Source organism: Uloborus diversus, chromosome 7 (assembly GCF_026930045.1).
Source record: "Uloborus diversus isolate 005 chromosome 7, Udiv.v.3.1, whole genome shotgun sequence".
NCBI classification, from domain to species: Eukaryota; Metazoa; Arthropoda; class Arachnida; order Araneae; family Uloboridae; genus Uloborus; species Uloborus diversus.
In genome coordinates this window covers 32,101,230-32,117,790 of record NC_072737.1, presented here as the reverse complement: position 1 = coordinate 32,117,790, position 16,561 = coordinate 32,101,230, and the positions used below count along the sequence as shown (strand labels likewise).

General features: G+C 34.2%; 1 protein-coding gene across 1 annotated transcript in view; it reads left to right on the top strand.

The window, feature by feature from the left end:
• The window catches only part of LOC129226369 (uncharacterized), a 103,055-nt gene that overhangs the window by 26,745 nt on the left and 59,749 nt on the right, over positions 1-16,561 (top strand). The gene's annotated exons all lie outside the window — the stretch shown is intronic.

Sequence of the window (16,561 nt, the reverse complement as noted above, 5' to 3'; positions counted from 1 at the left end):
TTTCATTTTGGTGTTAGCGAAACAATACTGAATATTCTGCTTTCACAGGTAAAAAAAATTCGAAAAAAATAATTGTGTACCTCATAAGGGGGTTTTCCATTGTCAAATTCAGTTTTTGTCAGATCTCTGCCGAATTTCGAGCTGAAGTCTTTTGATGATCGAAAATTCCTCATAGAAAGATCCCCCCCTCCCCTTCAAAGAACACCACAATAAAAAATTTTCTTTACAAAAAAAAAAAAAAAAAAAAAAAAAAATCCAGTTTATGTGGGATGTTTGACAAACTTGGCACAATTCAATTTTGTAAAATCATTTAATGGTCGAGAAGTGTCATAGGGGAGTCTTCGTCCCCTTTCTATGGTGTGCAGATGCTCACATGCAGGACTTTTCCTTTTACAAATTGAGTTTACCAAATCTGACCCGTAGATACTTTGATGCTGAAGAATTCCCTTGGGGTTTTCGGCCCCTGCCGATAGGGAACGATGTATAGAGGGTTTTTCCTTGTACACATTCAGTTTACGTCGGATCTTTGCCAAATTTGGCTCATAGGTCTTTTGATGCTCAATAATTCACATAGAGGCTTTCGCCCCTCTCTATAGGGGCGAAACTCTCCATAGAGGGTTTTCCTTCTTACAAAAACCTAGTTTACACTGGACCTTTGATAGAATTTGCACATAGCTTTCTTTGATGCTGAAAAATCCACATAGGGGAGTTTTCGCCTCCCTATGGGGGGTGAAAATTCCCCCAAAGAAGATTTGCCCTTATGCAAATTTCAGTTTATGTTGGATCGTTTAAGAGATCCTTTGATGTTCAGGAATTCACATAGGGGAGTTTTCTCCCCACCCTGAGGGCAGAAAAACCCCATAGAGTGTTTTTCTTTTAATAAATCGAGTTTATGATCTTTGCTAAATTTGGCACACAGTTCCTTTGATGCGCAAAAATTTACAAAGGGGGGGGGGGAGGAGTTTGGCCTCCCTTCATAAAGGGTTTTTCCTCTGACGATTCTAGTTTGCGACGGATCTTTTCCAAATTTAGTACAGAAGTGTTTTGATGCTCGAAAGCTCAAGTAGAGGAGTTTTCGCTTCTCTAGTAAAATGCAAAAATATTTTAAACAAAATCCAAGTAATATCAAAGCTTAGCCAAATTTAGCACACATAAATTTAACGTTTTGCAAAATTTTGGCACATTGAGAGGAGACAAGGTACTTCGATTCCTCCCGTAAATACTACCTTCAATTACAATACTCAGATTTTGTGCACTTTTTACTAAAAGTAGTTTTTTTTTAACCTTTTGTTTACAATATCTGTTAAATGTGTACAGTTTTTGTAAATTAGGGTTTTATATTTTCTGTTCTGCAGACTAAATAATAACACAAAATTTACAAAAATACCGATTAATTTACAGATTTTGATGAAATGAACTCTTGTAGAGGCTTTACTGTCCTGAAATGCAACTCCCTAGAGCAGTTTATAGCAGTGCGTCTCGCAGCCACACCACAATTTCGAGGTTCGACTCTTGGGCTTATTCAAGGTGTATTACAATATAACTTCAAACGTAATTTCCCATGAATACATGAACAGGGTTTGAAGAAAAACCGGAGTAATTTAAAAAACCTTAGTTACCCTGGATTTTTTTTATCAAGTACCCTGGTCATTGTTGAAAATTGCGGACGTTTTTACAAGAAAAAAAAATTAATCTTGATCACTATTTTAACATTGTTTAAACTGTACTACTTTGTTACTTATTTTTTCATAGAGATATGAATAATTTTAAATCCTGAATTTATTTCGACTCAAATTTATTACAAATCGTCATAATTGAAGAAAAAAAAATGAATTTGAAAACCATGTAGCATTTACATAAAATACATAAAATACACTGCTAGCTAACTTCTGAAAATATTTAGCATTTAGGTGAAATATTATCAAAATTAATTTTTCTGAAACATGACCACACCATAAATAGAAAACAGATTCATCCATACAGGAGCAAGTATGTCACATTTTGAGAAAAGCTTTCCTTTTAGTCCCAAAAGGCATTTAGTAGTATTTTATTTCTTCAGTTTGTTTAAAAAAAAACCTCTGACTAAATTTTGCGTTAAAAAGAGCCGCATGAACCATAACCATGAATCATATCAAGTATTTTATTTATCCTTCCACACAAGAAGTTGGAAATAAAAATTTAAACTGTATTAAAAAATATTAAAATTAGTAACTATAAAGTCAGAAAATAATTTTGCACACAATAATTCAGAATATGTGAGAAAATTTTCAGGTATGATTACAGTTTATGGAATCTGGAATAGTCATCACACAGGTTGGTTAATTTTATGTGATTATTGTAATCTACCTTTACACTTTGCAATCTTGCATTAAACATCTATTAAAAAAAGAGATTTCCTGATATAGTTAATCAAATCATTTTTTTTCAACAATACAAAAAAAAAAAAAAAAAAAAAAAAAAGAAAAAGAAAGAAAGAAAGGAAATAAAATAAAAGCTTCAAAAGTGATTGAAATAAATTAAGTAAATTGCTTACTTTGGCTTCCCAGCAAAAATATATTTTTTTATTTAATCGTGCAATCCATATGCAGTTTTAATTCCTAAAACTTAAGAAGTTGTTCAGAAAGGCAGATGCCAATTTTCATACTTGGTATTATTTATTTTAGATCTAATATGTAGGTTGTTTCTGAAGTAAATGTTTCAATATGCGGTAAATTTTGAAAAAAAAAAAAAAATCCACTTTATCGAGATAGTTTATTTTTTTCAAGTGGATCGTGTTAACAAACCCACGAGTTTTTTTTTTTTTTTTTTCGTGCTGTGCCCGGTTTGACGAATCTTGTACGTTAATAAATTAAAAAAATTCAATAAATAAAATACATATTTTAAGGGGAGTTAGTACCCTCTATACCGTCAATGTTAATTTCCACATGTTTATGTACCTTTTTTTGAAAATCTATTAAAGATACAATAATGATTTTTTTCTTTTCCTTAAGTAGACTTTTTTCTCTATACTGAAGTAAAATTTTACAGAAAGAAAGCTTTTTTGAAATATTCTAATTAGATGTATTGAATTGGTGCCAAAAATTTCAAAGCCAAACACAATCTAGGTTCTGAGAAAAGGAACATTTAGTTTCAAAAATACCATTTCTGGATATAGCAATTTAAAGAAGAAAATCATACCTTATCAAAATATATTTACATTTTTTAAAGCTTATTTTAACTTACTTCTCATATGAGCACAATCAAAAAGTTTGTATCATTAAAAAGGTATTTAAATGGAGTATCAAAATGTGTAGAAATCAAAAAATCGAATTTTTGAAAGTATTTAGGGTATTGACTCCCCTAAAAGTTCTTACAATTTTCAAATGTAAAAATTTGCCAGGGAATTATTTTTTTTTTTTTTTTGAAGTGCCTGCTTCTTTTTAGTTGGTCTGTGATGAATAACATTTGGATGATAAAAAAAAAATTACTTTAGCTGAATCATTTTATGATTCTACATGAAAAGGGTCTCAAATTTTCAATGGAATTCCCTATTAAAGCTATTTTACGGCATTAACTTTTTGATTGATTAAAGAATTTTATGGTTAAAACTCTGAATTTCCTCTACTCCCCCTTTTCTCTCTCACTAAAATGCAAGATTTTCCTTAGACCTCAGAAAAACTCATGTGAATTATATTCTTCTATTCCTTAGTTAATTAAAAAAGAATCACGTAAGTCACACAGAAAATCAATGAAGTAATACATACAAGTTAATAAAAAATTTAATCACAAAATGCCCTTCATTTTACATGATAAACTCTTACACATATTTTGATTTTAGGAACAACCAAAAAGGAATTAAAAAGAAAGGCGTTGATCGTTTTATCCCATTAATGACCTTGGCTGCCTGAAATTAAAATACAAATAAAAAGACAAAAATTGCAGCTCATAATAAGATTAAGTGCGTAAAAAAATTGAAGTACAGTCAGAAATCACCTGACGTAAACATTCTTATTTTTTGAATGATACAAATTAAACTAAATAAGTTGGAAAAAAATGTAACCCGAAGTGTTCAAATCCAATAGTACAATACAACCGTTGATCATACCTTGGGAGCCCAGTGTGTTTATCATTTTTTAGAAATAGTCATAGAGAGGCAATACATTATTTAACATAAGAGACAATTTGACTTTGATTTTCTTTGATGAAAAAAATTACATAATAATGTATGTGAAAAAAAAAACATAAAGGATGATTCTAATTTTAATCATGGAAAAACCATGCTGCTTTTAAAGGAATTTCAAAATCCAACTCGAGTATCCATGTTTGTGACTTGTGTGCTATATATCGGTCAAGACCCTTAATTTGTCCAAATGGGGAAAAAAATCACTAAGAAAGTTCTATGCGTTTTCTATTATAGTACTTTTTTCCCACCATTTCATACTGCAAAAAAAAAAAAAAAAAAAAAAAAATATTTTCATTATTTTAAAAATAGATACTCTTTATTTCTGCATTTATGCATCATTTTCGCGTGTTTATTTGTTGTTTGATTTGGAACCTAAGTTGTTATATTTTTAGTCTCATTGGGTAATAATTTTAAGTGTCATAACTTGATTCTACTTCTACACAGTAAAACTAGTTTGCACACATATAAAACATGGCCTGCTGCTTTCAGGAGAAGATGCTAGTTGCATTACTTAAATTATCTATTTTGTGCACATCTCAGAGTAAATAATGAAGAAAGGTAAATATCAATGTACCACACATATATTCAGAGATATTATTTGAATTATTTTCAAGATATGAAAATATTCATTGATATTTTTCCAAAATCGCGTTTATCAAGGCTTATAACAAAGGATGAAATGGAAGTTGTCGGACAAAGAAGAGATGTGCACTAATTTGTTTTTTTCATTGTAAAAAAAACCCCGAAATGTTCCTAGAAAATAACGGACAGCTAAAGTATCTTATTCCTGCCGGTAACATATCCTGCGAAAAACAGAAAAGTTTTTGTCCCTATCAGAATCTTCCCAAAATTAAGCTGGTATATTTTGGAGGAATTAAAAACCTTTCCACCTTTCCAATACAGACAAACAAAGCCTCTTCACTAAAAATGTTCATGATTGGATGAAGTAATTTTCTCTTTCTGATACTATTCACTATTTTGAGGTTGTAGAAGACCCATTATGTATAGAAAAGCACATGCTGTATCTTTTATATTGAGAATACGTGGGGTTTAATGGGAAAATGTCATTTAATTATTTGGTGTGACATATAGTTGTTTTGATTATTTTGTATGCATCTTACTTTCATGTTTTCAAAAAACAAAATTATATGCTAGGATCACATGTCTAATTTTAGTTGTTTTTTTTCCCAAATTCATGCTATAAAGTATGTAATTTAACACACTTGTCTTCCAATAATTTTATAATTACGTAACGAATTATAACAAGTGTATTAATGAGTGCTTAGATGCTTTTACCTGTTATTTATTTTGCAATACATGTACTTCCTTCAACTATTTTATTTTGTTTATAATTCGAAAGATGCAAAGATTTGTCATTGACTTTAATGTCTAGGAGTTGTAGACAGTATAATTCAAAACGTATTAATAAGCTTATTTCATTTGTTACTGTATTAATTTCATTGTGTTCTATTTCGTATTGGGTGACTTCATGTTAAATCAGGTGGGCACTGAACCTGACCATTTCATACTAACATAAAACTTTCAGAAATATTGCTCTTTTATATCATAAAGATACATATGGTTTTAAAAAAATCTTTCCTAAATCATCCTACATAATTAAAATCTGAGCGTCTGTACCTATCAATCTATTATTAATCTATATACATATGTCCGAGTATCTTCTCCCGAACGCCAGTAAACTCTGACCATCAAACCAGGTACAATTGGATTCGTAATTTTCCCGTCTTATGTTTGGCTGTTTAACATAATCCTCCGATAATAATTAGCAGAGATGTCAATTGAAAACTATTTATTACTAGAATGTCATCCGTCATGGTATGACAGGTGAAAATTTGCTTCTACATTTGAACGCAGCCATTGCCTCTTTGGTGATATTTTGGTACTTTTAAATTTTAACCCTAACTCCAGTGGATCAACCCTAAACTCTATTGAAAATTTGTTTCGATATACATTTAAACGCAGCGAATGCCTGTTTGGTGATATTTTGGTAGTTTAAGTTAAATTTGGCAGTTTAACTCTAACTCCAGTGGATTAAACATTAACTCCAGTAGATAGTGGTCATTGTTGACCATTTTTACGTTTCTTTATTCTCCTAAAATGAGTCTTAGTACCAGTAAAACAGTTAAGTCATCGGATCGAGTTCAGCCTTGTCACGATTAAGCACTTCCCTGCATTTTAAACATAACCAAAACATTCTCAGAGTTTCATTGTTGAAACACGCGGGTTACTTGATCACCGACTATTATTTATATGAGGATAATACATAGGATAATACTTCTCGACATAAAATCTCTATTTTTCGATGACTTTCATCCATTCAAGTTATCAGTGCTTCATCTCAACTTTCCTTAACAATGCTTTTATTGAAATTTATAGCGTGAAGAAAACCAAGGAAGATCTGTTGCCATTTTATTTCTTGAACATAAACAAATAAAATTCTGGGTTTTGCTTTGAGGCTTTTCCTGCAATCGGTAGACTTAAAACGTTTCCTTTTCGGTTATTTTTCCGGAAGTTGTCGCAAAATTTTACTGTGTTTTTTTTTTTTTTTTTTTTGAGCAATCACGATTGCTTATTGTTCTCATTTGACTGTTTTTGATGTTCCGTGCCTTTTTCAGCTTGAACCAGAAGCCTCTGCAGCACCACCGCCCACCCTCCTCTGCAGGCGGCGCGACGCGGCTGCTCCGGTCCTGAGCTATCCGCTTCTCCTGGTCGAAGGCGTCCATGTCCTACACACACACGTACACTCACACACACACGCCTACGTGCATACACACAGGTCTACGCACACACACATAAGCCTACACACTTACACACACAACTATGCACACGTAACCGCCCAGGAGGAGAGGCAGGCTTGGGGGGGGGGGTTGACGTAGCTGTTTCTAGAAACAATAACTCCAATGAGGAGGGTCCTGTCTCAGTTCGTGATTGCAAAAAACATAATTTGAATTCAAAATTTCAGAATTCAAGTTATTTTTTTTTTTTTTTTTGTTTTGTTCAAGCGTGATTGTTGAACACGCGTCACTTGACACAACTTTCATTTTCGAGGTAGACCGTGCAAAGCCGGGAGAGCAGCTAATGCGTAATGAAGTTTTGAGGTTTGTTAATGTACCTTCCTTCGGTGCTTTTGAAATCATATCTCAAAGCTATGGGAGCATCAGGATTGTGTAATAGCTGACATTTACATGCACTTTGATTTGTGTGTGGTGGTCAGTAACTTAAATACTCTTCAAAAAAAATTTTTTCACATAATTTAATATTTAGAAAAAAAAATTCTCAATTTTAAGATATTGTCTTTTTGAGATTTTGAAAAAAAAAAAATTTTCACTGGAACTATTGAGAGATTAGCACCACTGGTGATGGTGGATTCAAGTAAAATTTTCTGGAAACTGAAATTTTTGGAAGTTGCCCCCACCTTTACCCTCCCCTCCCCCCGTGAAAAAAACTTGTCAAATATGCATAGAAAAATAATTTGAAATCATTTGAAAAGTACCACTTTAAAAGATTTTTTTAAAATATTTTTTTAGTTTTAGAATCTGTCGGCCGAAATTTTTCGGAAATTAGAGATCACAAACAACCCTGATTAGCACTCATTTTTTGAGATGAAAGACAATATCTCAAAAAATTTTAAAATTTTGTGAGAAGCATTTTTTGAAAAGGTTTTCAACTTACATATCGAATCAAAGAGCACGTAGTTGTCTTTTAAAAGGAGCTATTTTACAAGACTGAAGTTCCCAGAGAATTGAAGTTAAGTATGAAAGCACTGCCGACCAGCAAAACAAATACTTTTTAACGAATTTCAAAATCATAAGTTATGGATGATTGAATTCTTTTTTAAAATTATTTACAAATTTAAGATGTGGAAGAGTAAGATTTTTGAAAATTTCATAAAAATATTAAAAGGTCAGGTTGGGGATTTTTTGCCTCTTTATTCGACATAAATTCGATCCCATTTAAAAATTGCACACAAAACATACTCAACTCATAATTAAATACAATTTAATTCCACTTATGAGATGCCGATTGATTCAAGAGCAAGGCTGCTTTTTTCCCGTCAAAAAGATGTTACAAATTTAAAACCCGAATCTAAAACTCTAAATAAAGACTTAAAATAAAAAAAAAAATTAAAAAAAATCTGAGTTCAAACACTTTATTACACGGCGAATATTTGCGAATATTTTTCTAATGCAGACAAAAATAGCAGATAATTTTAACTCTTAAAGCCAACGCTTCTGTTCAATAATATTTTTCTTTCCCCATCAGTTTCCAATTCATTAGTTGATTTTTGCCAGTCTTTTTTGTTTGTTAAGTCTGTGAAGAAATAATAAACGCAGAAAACTTTCAAGCACCAGGTGATGACAATCAACAGCTGGTAGCCGCTCGCCATTTTGTTTTGTTGCGATAAAATAAACAAGAAATACGCATTCTGCATGGAATAACTAAAACAACCCCTTTTACGGAAATAAAGGTAGCAATCATATCGGATTCAGATCAGAAATGAAAATTTCACAAAGAAATGTTAGCAAAAAATGTATCCGCGAAATAGTCATTGATATTAAGTTATACAAATGGAACAATTAAGTTTTGCAGAATGTTCGAAGCTAAGGAAAAAAAAAAACCCAATAAACTCAAAATTTAAATGAAATTCGACTTATAGACAAAATTTACATGTGAAAGATTTAAAAATAAATATAATTAAATTAATCACTTACTTTTAATAAAAGAATATCCTTTGCTCCGATTGTTTTTGAGCAGTTGCTCCGAAAGCTGTTGAAGTTGGCAAGCAAAGAAAGTTTCTGGAACTATTCCAAGGTATACCATGCATCCGAGCGCCCTCTATATCTGTATACAGATATAGAGGGCGCTCGGATGCAGTGATATCGGAACGTCAAATATTACGTTATTTTAGCACGGGAATAACACCGTGGCATTAGAACGTTTTTTGAACGTCTAATATGACATCACCTCAGAACTAAACTGGCACCGTGATAATATCACTGTTGCTGTACGTCTACTTTTACGTGCAAGTAACACTTAACACCGTCATTCGACCAATAACACGATTTCTGTACCAGATTTGAACGTTCTGGTGCTACTGGGGAACAGTGCTTAGTTTTATTTTCTACTAGCGGTACCCGCACGGCTTTGCTCGTAGTAGAAAAATTAAAAGGTCATTTGATTCGCTTGTATATTTACAAACAATGGATGATGAATTCTTCCCCAATTTGCTATGTTATTTTGCACGGCCGTTTTACGGTTCCTTCCTTCCTTCCTCAGGTGCACGACAGCCCTGGGTGGGCTCTAGTCTTCTCGACAATTTCTTTATGTTACGGTTCCACGGTATGATAATTTTGTAATTTACTCGTCCACGTTATGATAATTTGCTCGGTAAAATGCTCTTAAAATTGAAATAGAAAATGGACAAAATCGAATTTTCTCGCTTCGAGGTGCACACCCCCATGCTGCAAATTGATTCTGTGCCAAGTTTCGTGAAAATAGGTCGAACGGTTTTGGTGCTATGCTCGTCACAGAGAGACATCCGGAAAGATATCCCGACAAAATTGGAGCTTTATTATTAGTAAAGAAGACAAATAGTTTAATAGTTATTACAATATCAACGTGAAAATTGATAGGAAAACAATGACTTTCGTGTATTCTGCGATATTGGAGTAAAATTTTTACTATTATACCTGCATTATAAAAGAACCTTTCCAGTTTCATTAAATTTAAATTTGTACTTCATGTTTTAATTTTTTTTTTCAGTATTTTACTTTTATATTGAATGAAAGAATGATTGAAATGCAGAAAAATAATCAAAGTCACCACTCCAAATGGATCGAGAACTTAATTATTAATGCTATCGTATAATAAAACAATTGTTAAAATGCTTACATTTTTAACATATAAGAGAAATAGACGAAAATTTCATGTTTTAATACAAAGAAAAAGTACCTGTTATAACAAAAACCGTAATAAGTTTTTTAAAGAACGTTTTACTTACTGCACTGACCCTCACAACTGCAAAGAAGTGTACAATTCAGACCTGATCTGACGCATAGACAGCGTGTAGACATCTCCTTGCACTTGCATGATATAAGTTCCTCTAAATTCTCCATTGTTATTTCGGGGTGTGCATACCAAAGAGGTTCAAACTCTTCACCGATTTTTACCCATCCCCACTGATATGGATCCAAGAGCTGAAAATTTTGCTGAAGACATTTTGTTCCTAGTAAACACTGCAATATTGCTCTCTTAAGGTGATGCAGAAGAACGTTGCTAGATGGCGGAATACAATCAACTGGTCTGTTTTGCTGGGTGAAGAAAGTTCTCCTAGCCTCATTTACTGTTTCCACTGAGCTTGATGAATAATACGTCAGGACTACGAAGCGCTGAATAAGTGGGAAATGCTCATCGTCTTCATTGATGCTCTCTGGTACTTTAGTATAGTACAAAAAACTTTGTCAACATCTCTAATTACCATCCACATTTTCCATGCAGCACCTAGTTTTACCAATGCTGGCAAAACTAGACACCGTGTGCTCATGTAAAGGCATGGGAAAAAGGCAGAAGATCTGGAACACCTTGTGGAATTTTACGGTGCAAAACGTAGATGGGAAGATACCGCAGATATTTTCCACTTCCATACTCCACCCATAGCTCTTGCAGTTTCGGAACTCAGAACACAGCAATCACTACATCATCACCCTCAACAATTTTCACGGTGATCTTTGCATGAACCGAGTATTCTATTGCATGCTGCACATAAAGGGATAGCCTCGGATCGGCTTCTTCGTGGGATACGAGAGACATGGTTTCAAAGTTGTTCTTGATTGAAGCAATTACAGTGTCTTTGTAGGAGTATACAACCTGCTTCCCATCTGGTAGATCCATCTTCACGAGATTTTTTGCCAAAAATTCGAAAAGCTTCTCTTTATTTTCATCTTTCGCAAGAAATTTAGCAAATGACTTTGGTATCAAAACATTGGATTTAATACTTATTCTTGGTTCAGATCCTCTCAATTGTCTCGTATCGCTTTCCAAACTTCGTTTTGAATACCGATCAAAAACTAAATCTACCCTATGAACGCTTTTTAGTCTCATTAATATGTACGGCTTCACAATCTGATCGCAGTTTTGTTGGACAGTTCAAGTAGACTGAGGAAGAAGCATGTGAATCAGTGCAGCCCCATCAATGAACAATTTGGTTCCGGAATAGCTGTCAAAACCAGTCCAGTTGATTGGACGATACAAAAAACTACATCGGACTTTTTTCTTGGTTTCCTAAATTTGCCAAGGTTGGATATAGAAGATGAACACGAGCTGTTTTCATGAGAAATTTTTTTTTTACATCCATTTGAATTTCTTGGCAGGCAACATATAGCTGAGCAAAAAGAGTGCTGCCCCTCCTCAAATCAACAATGCTTTGCTTGTCTTTGGACTGAACAGAAATATTTTTCTGCTCATCAAGAAGAGATTGTTTCTTTTAATAACATCATGTATGGATAACTTTCTTAACGCTAAGCGATCTTCTACAAATGTATTGAATTCGCTTGCGCTGACATCACAGAAATGTCACTTTTTTTCCGAGAGAATAATTTTGTTGCTGTTTACTATAGTTAAATCGTCATCCTCGAAAGGATTTCTGGATTCCTGTGTTCTTCAAATGTTTCAACTAGGCTGGAAACATGAGTTTCATACCGAATACAAAAGCTTCTAGTATCTTGTATCTAGCTTTTCAGTAGTGACGTCAGACTTCAGGCTCTGATTTTCTTCAAACTCCCCAATCATGCGCACAACTTCCGGTCCAGCAACCATCTATTGTATTAATGACGCTTCATGACTTAAACGTGATAGATTAGTTGATGATTTTTAAATTAATTTGTTGTTTTGCTCATGCAAATGATCGTGTGCAATCCTGGAAAATTTCCTCTCAGTTTTGGAACCAGATATATTTCCCCTATGAAACTCCTGAAAAGTAGCTGGATGCATCTCTGGTAACTGCTTCAAATTGAACAGAAATACTGAAGGCCATCGGGCATAATTTGTATGATCAAGAGCATACGTCCATGGACACATGTTCTCAAGAGTGACAGTAAAATCTGAGAAATTTCCTTGACGAATAGTGCGCACCAGAAGTAAAGTATAAATTCTTGATCCATGGTGATCTTCCAGTACTTAAACTGAGGCAATTCTTCTGATCTTCGCTTCACCCAGTCTGTAAATGTTTCGTCTATATCTTTTCGATTTTGATACGCTTTCTCTAACAGAACTCTGAGAGTAGTTACTGCAAAATCGTGAGCGTATCGACTTCTCTTCACATGGGAAACTTTTAGTGTTCTTACTGCTCTTCCCGATGTTGTTGCATGAGCTTCTACTAGGAGTTCAGTTCATCCACTTCCTTCAAGCCATGTACCTACTGTAGATGAAACAGCAATTTCTATGTGGAGACCACCTGACATGACCAACATTTTATCTTCGCCATACTCATTCAGCACAGCCCACTGAATAGATTTTAGCAGGGTGTAGATGGGGCCCAGATTACAAACACTAAATTCATTAAATATTTTACTTTCTCAAAAGCACATGAAAGAAATGATTGCAAGCTATGTTAGTATTTTGAGGTCACATGGACCAAATGAAGGAGAAAAATTTATTCTACAAAATCTTGCAAGTTTTAAATACGTTCTGTTTATTGAAAAGGACGTAAAGGAATGAATACAAGCCATATGATAATTTTAATGCTAGATGGAACCAACAATCGAAGTTTTCGATTTCAAACCGTAATAGAATTATATGACTGATCTTTATTTGATATTATTTGCTACAGCATTAACCAGTCAAATATTCAATTATTGAAAATTATATCTGAATAATAAACATATCACTATGGAATTAATTATTGCTGAGAACAGCAGAACTGGAAAGAAACGAGCTAGGCGAACTGTAATCCAAAGTTACAGCTTGTTGGCGGGAAAAAATCGAGTAGTCGTTCTGATTCTTGCCGCTAGACGGCAGACGTTCGCACTTGCAGGAGAAGTGAATTATTATGTGATAATACATATGTGTATTTAATCCAGTAAGGAATTTTTAATTAAAAGTTCAGTGCAGGTTAGTTGGAACAGTTCAATGAGAATGCCCCTCCCCTCCCGCCCCATGTAGTTACGTTATTGCAGTGAAATTTTTTAAACTATTTACTAAGGGGGAGGGGGGGAGAACAAATGCATATTTTTATAGTTTATTTTAGAGTTTTTATTTAGTGTAGCTGTTTTTTTTACGGAAGAATGATTTCTAATGGCGTTTTGAGCAGTTAAACGAAACTTTTCAACTTTTCACGATGGCCATTTTAATGACGGAAATTTTAATAACTCTAAAACTACTTGTCTTAGGAGGAAAAATCAATCTCTCTTAAATAGCTCTTCTAAAGCTCTTTCAGATGATACGCATTCATATCACAATATAAAGATCTGTAATGTAGTTCTAAGCAGTTAAACGTACGTACTTACCTTTTCAAGCGGCCATTTTGATGACGTTAATTGTAATAACTCTTAAACTATTTGTGATAGGAAAAAAAGTCAATCACTATTAAATAGCTCTTTTAAAGTGCTTTTAAATGATATACTTTAATATCGCAATATTAAGATCCATAATAGAGTTCTAAGCAGTTAAACGAAAGTACTTTTCTTAATAAGGCGGCCATTTTGATGACGTCATCACAGGTGGTTCATGACCTCTGATCAAATGCCTCCCGGCGGAATTTTGTTCTTAGATATGTACATAAGCACTGTGCAAAATTTCAGCCTGGTATCCGGAAGTGAAATGTTTTGGGTATTTTTGTCACAAACTCCACGGACTATATGTTGTTCGCCATCACGAAACTTTCTTCTATATCTTTCTTATAATTCTGATCCCTCCCCATGCTTGACGAGGAAGCAATATTCACAACAAAAACAAAATTACAGACGCCAAAACTTAATCACCATCCCAATGTCTGAATTATCGCAAAATCAAAGCAAAAAGCGAAAATTGTAAGTCATTTTAAAAGCCGTGCTTGAATTAATTACAAATATTTTATTTGTTAACAAACATAAGATGGCAACAGTTAAAAATTTTAAATCATTGAGATAATATTTCCGATCATTTCCATTCAATTAAAATCACGAAAAATACGCAGACGACAATCTATTACGATTTATCTTTCTTGTTGTTGCATTAATAAAGCTATTTTCATTCGCAAAAAAAAAAAAAAAAAATAATAATAATAATAATTTGAATTTTGACCTCTTGAATTCAAATTATGTTTTTCGAAATCACGAGTGTGTGTGTGTATGTAGGCGTGTGTGTTTATGTATGTGTGGGGGGGGGTATGTGTGTTTGTGTGTAGGAGGTATGTGTATGTGTGTGTAGGCATGTGTGTTTGTGTCTGTGTGCAAGTATGAGTGTGTGGGTAGTTGTGTGTATGAGTGTTTGCGTGTGGGGGGGATGTGTATGTGTGTGCAGGTATGAGTGTATGGGTACTTGTGTGTAGGTGTGTGTGTATGTGTTGGTGTCTGTATGTATGCGTGTGTAAGTGTTTGAGTGTGTATGTGTTTGTGTGTGTATGTGTTTGTGTGTAGGTGTATGTATGTGTGTGTATGTGTTTGTGTGTGTGTGTGTGTGTACGTGCGTGTATGCATGCGTGTAAGTGTAGGATATTGACGCAACCTGGAGACGGTTTTCGCTAGAGCAGCAGCATCATGAGGCGGCCGGTCGACGGTGGTGCTGCAGAGGGTGCTGGTGGGAAAATAAAATGATAGCACATCAAAACAGTCAAATAAAAGCAATAAGCAATCGTGATTGCTCAAAAAAAAGAAAAAAAAAGAAAATCAGCACCTCTTAGAGCGATTGGCGCCAAAAATAAAACAACGCTTGTTTACATATGGATTCACTTTTATTCTAAATTTCATCCAGAACGTAGCATTACTTCTTGAGATATGGCACTCACAATAGAAAAAAAGAACGTTCGATTGCGCCACCCCCTTTTCAGCTGTTGACACCAAAATAGAATTAGCTCTTATACTCTCTAAGGGCTACTTGTAGATAAATTTTTGTTTGATTCCGTTCATTATTTCTTGAGATACAGCAATCACAATAGACGACAAAAAAAACGTTCTATAGTTCAACCCCCGTTTGAGCTATTGACACCAAAATTGAATCAGCACGTTTACCTGCTAGGGGTAACGTATGGACCAAATTTTGTTTGATTCCGCCAGTTACTTCCTTTGGAATAGCGGGCACGCATAACTCAAAAAACGTCCCATTGCTCCTCCCCCCTTGGAGGAATTCGCGCCAAAAACCAATGGGCACAAGTTCACATAGGTACACATATGTGTACTAAATTTCGTTCGATTTCATGCGGTAGTTTTTGCTATAGAGCGGCCACAAAAAACTGGTGTGACACACACACACACACACATTTTCCAAAAATGGGCGAAATGGATTCAGCACATCTCAAAACGTTCGAATCATTCGAAATTCGAAAATTTGCACGAATCCAATACTTTTTTCTGTATATTGGATATAGAAGAAAGTAAAAATTACAGCAAAATAGATTGTTTGCCAAACATAAAATGAATGAGTATGCATGTATGCGGGGGGGGGGGGATTTATACCTGCCGCTTCTACAGTTGCTTAGAGAAAACCTTCTAAAGGAGACAAATCAGACAGCCTTAACTTGGGCGAGCATTTTAATGTGCAAAAAAATCTTAGTTTTTTACTTTCTTCTATATATAATATATAGAAGAAAGTGTTGGATTCTAGCAAATTCTCGAATTTCGAAGGATTCAAACGTTTTGAGGTGTGCTGAGTAAATTTCGACTATTTTTGGAAAATGTCTGTCTTTGTGAGTGTGTGTGTGTGTGTGTATGTCACGTCTGTGTGTGATCAGTTTTTTGTGGCCGCTCTACAGCAAAAACTACCACATGAAATCGAACGAAATTTGGTACACATATGTGCCTCTATGTGAACTTGTGCCCATTGGTTTTTGGCGCGAATTCTTCCAAGGGGGGTGGAGCAATGGGACGTTTTTTGAGTTACGCGTACTTGCTATACCTCAGGAAGTAAAGGGCGGAATCAAACAAAATTTGGTCCATATGTTGCCATTAACAGGAACAGGTGCTGATTCAATTTTGGTGTCAATAACTCAAACGGGGGTTGAGCTATAGAACTTTTTTTGTCGTCAATTGTGACTGCTGTATCTCAAGAAATAATGAACGGAATGAAAGAAAAATTTATCGGCAAGTAGCCCTTAGCAGGTATAAGAGCTGATTTTATTTTGGTGTCAACAGCTAAAAAGGGGGGTAGCGCAATCGCCCGTTCTTTTTTTCCATTGTGAGTGCCCTA